The 6,366-nt window shown below is 42.8% G+C and overlaps 1 long non-coding RNA gene across 1 annotated transcript; it reads left to right on the forward strand.

Moving 5' to 3' along the window:
• The first annotated feature begins 2,115 nt into the window (after positions 1–2,115).
• On the forward strand, positions 2,116–3,296 carry LOC106821592. Its single transcript, XR_001395751.1, has 2 exons — positions 2,116–2,258; positions 2,745–3,296. It is a non-coding gene; the product is annotated as an uncharacterized LOC106821592 (long non-coding RNA).
• The last annotated feature ends 3,070 nt before the right edge of the window (positions 3,297–6,366 follow it).

The raw sequence follows: 6,366 nt of genomic DNA on the forward strand, positions 1-6,366 counted from the left end.
GTGGCATAAGCTGAAGAATGCTAACAGTTGCCATGGGAAACTGTAGGTACACCGATCTGTTCCTACACTGGAAGGAAGTCAGTATCCTGCGTCGTCAGTGCCGACTAGTTTTCCAGATACCTCACGGAAATAGCCGAAGCTTCATCTGGCAACACGACATCTAGGGCGAGATCACTAGACACATATGAAATCCACCATCTCATCGGCTAGACATGGGCATCTGGCGCGAGTGGTCGTAAGTGATCAACGGACCACCAGGTACCAAGCTGCCTAACTACGTTCAACAATTTGCAAGGAAGACTGGGGAGTACCGAAGACACAGAACATCGCAGTCCCACGTCACCCTCCAGTCAATATGGATTTAGCCGATAAAGTTCCTCTTACCGAATGCTTGAAACAAACTGCGTACGAAAGTGCAGAAGAAAGTGGACAGCGATCCATATCTTGCCATTGTTGGAGTAATAACCGAAACACGCCACGATCGCATGACATAAGGTTCGCCGAATTCAGACTGATGAGTCGCCTTCGTTTGAATTGCGCTTTATTCCGGCACACTGTTCAAGCAACTGAAACGAGAAAAGTTCTCGAGATGAAAATCGTTGATTCGTGAGGAAGTTTCAGCCAGAGAAAAAAACAAGCTAAACGGGCAAGGAAACAATTATTATGATGCGTCAGAGCGACAAGGGTTACCGGCCACGACCCGCAGAGGCGGAGAAGATGAGCAGAATTAGAAAGTGGGAACAAGAGGTGATATCCAATGTCTACCCGGCGTAAACAAGTGGAAGGGCGTCACAGAACCTGTTCGATGACACACAGGTCGCTCACGCACACTGCCGTCAACAAGTATAAACGCAACCAGCGGCCGACATCTGGCTAAAGACTGGCGAGAAACCACCTGCGCGACTCTGTCGATAACATCAGATGCCCGCGCAAAATGTCCCAGGAACACAGGCGCCAAACCATTGCCTGCGGTGGAGCTTCTCCGTACTGGGCATGCTCAATCTATCGAGACTCCGACACCAAAATGTGAACAGTTCAGACTGAAGGACACGACGTGTACACACGTCGAATCCGAAGAACTCGTACAAGCCACCCTCCGCGATTCTGATCGATTTACGACCTTAAAAGGACTTGGGACACTTGATACGCTGTAAACATGTCTGTAAATGAGCAGAGCACCAGGAGTTCTACACTCTTCAAAGGGGGGGTCTGTAACCAATCTTCAGCAGCTGTAGTTACACCATCTGGTGCTTGCCATCTGGGAGTAGAATGAATTGGCATGACATGGCGCGGCTGAGCATGATAATACCAGTTATACAGTTCTATAACAGTTATCAGGATCGTCTCTACATCACTCTGGCTTCGGGATAATACAAATGGCAACGCTAGCATGAAACGACAACATAAACACTAACTGTAACTGAGTAACACATGCATCAACACGTCAGCATAAGGGCCCGCGCAGTAGCTACGCGGGTTTCAGCTAGTACATATTAAAAGTAGAAACAATTAAGAACCTATTTAAGAACCTTTTGAGCCTAATTTTTCAGTAAGCACCATTTATATAAGAACATGTTGAGGCTAACTTGGAAAAATCTATGTTCTTATACGCGGGTTTTTACTGTATACATGCATAAGTTGTGCATGTATAAGTATACATGCTTGTGCGTATATCGTCATTTTCGGAAGAAAAGTGCCGACTTATGCAAGTTTTACTGTAATATAAATAAATTGAAATACGAATTCAGCTGTACTGTATACCGGACTTGATATAGATGCTATTAATCTCACTACATGGTGCTGTGATGTATTCAAAACAGTAAGTATTGCAATTGTTTAAAGAACACTCGCAGCTAGGGCCTGCATACCTCCCAACTCCCATTGGTTGATACAAATATAGTTAATTTTTTAAATTAAATTCTAAGTAGTGTTAGGGTTAGGATTAGGGTTAGGGCTAGGATTAGGGTTAGGGTTAGGGTCACAATGCACCATAAAAGGAATGATTAAAACAGGAGTTTCAGGCACGTGATTTGTATCAACCAATGGGATTTGGGAGGTATGCAGGCCCTAGCTGCGAGTGTAACATTGCACTTTCCTCATGAGTAATTTACTGCAATGTTGTGTTTTACCATGTAACTAATATCATCAATTATAATGGGCATAATTAGTCAGGAATTCAATTTTACAGAATACCTGGAACTGATTGCAGTTGTCAACAGCCCGAAACGAGTTGTATTCCTGGTGCATTTCAGAACAGCGTGAGTGAATTTGATTTAACAGTAGAATATAAAATTTCATGAATCCATATCTGAGGTTACAATAGTTTCCCTATGATTGTGATTTCATTATTTTAATTGAAAACACTACTTGCCTACTTGAAAGTAGTTTATTTGACACAGCTGTATGGAAATGTTTGCTGTTGGTACAAAAAATTCTACCAGGAATATTATTACCTGTGTGTCAAAAATACATGATGATAAAATTTGGGAAATACTCAACTTTGTTGCACATACCTTGATGCCTTGTAAACCTCATCTTGGTTCTGGCAATATTCTCTTGCTGTGCCTCATAGTTCAAATTACAATTACAGCACATTTTCACAGTAAATTTCCACGTAAATGTACTATTAGGTCGAATGGCATCATTCTTTGACTCCGTCTATATGAACATTGTGAATGATAATGGGATTAATATTGCTGCAAGCAGACAGATATTGATTGTAACATTAAGCTTTCTGGTTTTAGGTTAATGGGGTGACATGCCATTCCCATCCACAGCCAGGTGGCGCCACTCACATACATCCCACCCATCAGCAGTTTGCCAACCAGACAACATCAGCAGATCATCTGCGCGCTGGCACGAGCTGTCTATCCAGCAATGAGAGCGACTTTGGCAGATTTGGCGTGCCATACCTGCAGGGCACCAACGGGGAAATTGACGTGCGGGTGCAGATTGCGTCTGCGGATACAATAAACGAGTTTGGTGTTATCGGGCAGCGTTATGAGCCGGACATGGGCTGCGAGAATGCGCACTACTTCGACACGAACAGACTGTTATTTGAGGCCCACCAACAACGGCAGCACAGGCGGAAAGATATCAGCATGTAAGCATACGATTTATGAACGTCCCGTTTGCATCAGCATTCACTATAGCAGTCAGCAGTGCGCGGATTTCTCCAGGAAAGAACCTTACAGCTCTGAGTATTCATGTTAGTATTGTCCTCTGTTGATCATACTGTAGGCAAAACAGCTATAACCATAAACAGAGTGCATTGTTGTTGCATTTTATCATATTCACTAAGAAATTATGGATATTATTAATAGTTAATATTATATCAGTAAACTACAAATAAAAGCAAACTGTGTTTCCAAAAAAACGTTTTAAAGATTGACAGTGTATATATTTACTTTTGCTATAGATTTGTAAATATATATAGGGTATCGATCCTTAGTCAGTCATGTCATTAGAGCTTGTGATAGAAAACTGATTGCTATTAAATACAATAGTATTATAATATATTACACTATAAACTCAATAATATAATTTACCTGTCTTTATTATAACAACTACTGCTAGTATTTTCTGTAAATATGTGTAAAATAATAGATATTGTGTTTTTGGATGTTGTATGTGTGGGTTTGTATATTCTATGGTAGCAATTTCAGTAGATCAATCATCAGTGGCATAGACTGGTCCTCAGTTGTGGGGGGGATGATTTCGCTGTTACTTCCATCTCAAAGTATACGAAGAGTGTGCGCGTAGCGCTCACCGTGAGCGCCTTGGCGCAAAGCCCTTAATGGGTGGGGTTCATATATAGAAGCTCTTGGATTTTAGCAATTTAGAACCTTCAAGATGGCCGTTTTTGAGGGAATTGAACAAAAATTTAAATTGTAAGCGCAATATTTGTGAATTCTAGGGTTATTTTTTTCTTTGGATTCCAGAGGTTTAATAACATGCAACCCCCCCCCCCCTCACACACACACACACACACAACTGGTGGCGGATCCAGAAGTGAATTCTTGGGGGCGAAACATGCGAGCTCAATGAGCACGAGGGAGCGCGCCGGAGGCGGTGGTTTGGAGCGCGGTGTCCGCCCGTCCGGCATGCATAGTGTGGATTTAATTGTACAAAATTTGCAAGCTAAAAAGCAATCAGTTTTGGACATGCTTTATATCATAACATCACGAGATTTTTGCGCTCCTTCAGGGGTGGTGTCCCCACTCCTGTTTAGGCGGTAGGTCCTTGCGAAATTTTCGACTGAATTACGGCCTCTTAGATGCAATTTCCGGCACTCTGAAGCAGCATGTATTAAACGAGTCTTCATCAACAATAATATACTGGCTGAGTTGAGTATTTTTTATCTTTGGGGACACCCCACAAGACTAAAATAGCTTGCTACCCTAAATCATGTGACTATGTACATCCGTCACTGGCGTTACCGTTGCAGACTTAGCCGTATGGGCTAAAATATAGCCGTGCCATGAAAATTTTAGAGGGACCGCGATCCTGCCCCTTGCAAGTGTGCCCGGCTCCCCCGCGGATTCGCTCACTGACAATATAGCCTGGGATCATCTCCCCTGAAATGTTTGATAAAACGTATATTTTCAGCTGAGATGCTAAAACTGTAAAAAAAAGTAATCGAGAAAAACAGCAATAAGATTTGAACGGCAAAAAGTGCATAGTTCACGCCCTTCATACTAAAATCAGGAATATACTTCCGGTCGGGATTACAGCACTGGCCTGCGCCCCCTCCCCCCACAAAATGTGTGATGACATTGAATCTTCCGCATTCATCCCCCGTGAAAGATTCAATATTCCCAACATCTCAAAATAGGTCTATTCTATTTTGAAGTAAAGCAGGGATTATAATCTTTCGAGTGAGCGAGTGATAAGACGTGAAATTTGGGATTTTGAAAAAAAAAAATGCGTATATGGGGAATGCGTGCCACAATTAACGGCGTCTGGTGTTTGCAGTAAAATATATGTCATTCTTGGAAATGTTTACTAGACATGTTTACAGTAGTATGTAGTGTCGGCTGTATCGCATTTGGTGTAATAATACCATTAGGAGACTGTCGGGCGGAAGAGTCGTGCGCCCGCGCCTATGAATAGCGCATGACGGATTTGTGATAAATGGTCGATTATTTAGTGTCTCTAAAATATGGAATGTTTCCCCATTTTCCTCCTTAAAAGTAGTGGGGGTGAATTGTCAAGCGCCATCCCCGCCACTTCAATAAGTGGGGGATATATCCCCCCTCCCGCCGCTATCTATGCCCCGTGTCACTCAAAGTATTATAATGAATTTGTTTTTGGAATTTGATTAAATTAGAACATTAGGCAATAAGAATTTTCTCTCGTCTCTCTCGATTCAAGTCTCCAAGGATGTACGTTTCATCTCCGCTCCTCTTCTCTCTCTCGTCTGCGGAGGATACATCATCTCAACGGTTCACCGGCCTTTCTTGTCTTTCTCGTGGTCGACCAAGGGACACCCCGCGCCCCGCGGGGTACTCTGGCGATCTCATGTGATCTACGGTAGATGAGTGCCAGTGATAGTCTCTCTCTCAATGCATCTCTCTCATTCTCTTTGTCCTGAGTCTCTCGCCTCGTTCTCCTCGTCGTTTCATCCAGAGTCTTCTTTTTTTTGTCACTCTGCTTGGCGCTCTCTCATCAGCTCTCTACTTCTCTGCATCTCATCTCGTCTCATTGACATCCTCTCTCCCCTCTCTTTCTCTTTGTCTCCTGTCTTCGCTGCGTTCGCGAATTGGGCAGCGTTTTCGTCTTGTCCAGCCTCGCTTCTATCTCCCTCCTTCTCTCTCTCTCTCTGCTCCTCTATTTCCTTGCTCTCTCTTCCTCTCTCTCTCTCTCTCCATATCTCTCTGCTCTGTCTTTGTCTTTGTGCGGGCTGTCTCTCTCCTCAATCTCTCTCTATATATATATATATTTTGTGTGGCATGGTGTGTGTGCGTGTCCTGCGTGGCGTGCATTGCGTCAAAGTGAGTGTGCTGTATATATATATATATATATATATATATATAAGATGATAGTTAATAGCGGACACGGTAAGTAATTTTGACTCTGTTGCATAGCAGAATGGTTTCGTGTGGAGTAAAAGCTTCCACACTCATGCAGTGCTAATCCAGAGTGATCTAATTTAACGAACATCCCGAGCAGTATATGTGAAACATCATACGGAACAATAGATCACATTATGCGCATGATGGCTTCTATACTGCTGGCGGGATGTTCTAAAATCTTAAGAAATAGATATCACTCCTGTATTAGGTCCACTGATGAGTGTGGAGCTATTAATTCGCTCTAGGCACTAAACAGTTTCTGTATGCCAATAACATAGTCAAAATTACTACC

This window comes from Priapulus caudatus, unplaced genomic scaffold, assembly GCF_000485595.1.
Source record: "Priapulus caudatus unplaced genomic scaffold, Priapulus_caudatus-5.0.1 Scaffold78, whole genome shotgun sequence".
In the NCBI taxonomy this organism is placed as follows: domain Eukaryota; kingdom Metazoa; phylum Priapulida; class Priapulimorpha; order Priapulimorphida; family Priapulidae; genus Priapulus; species Priapulus caudatus.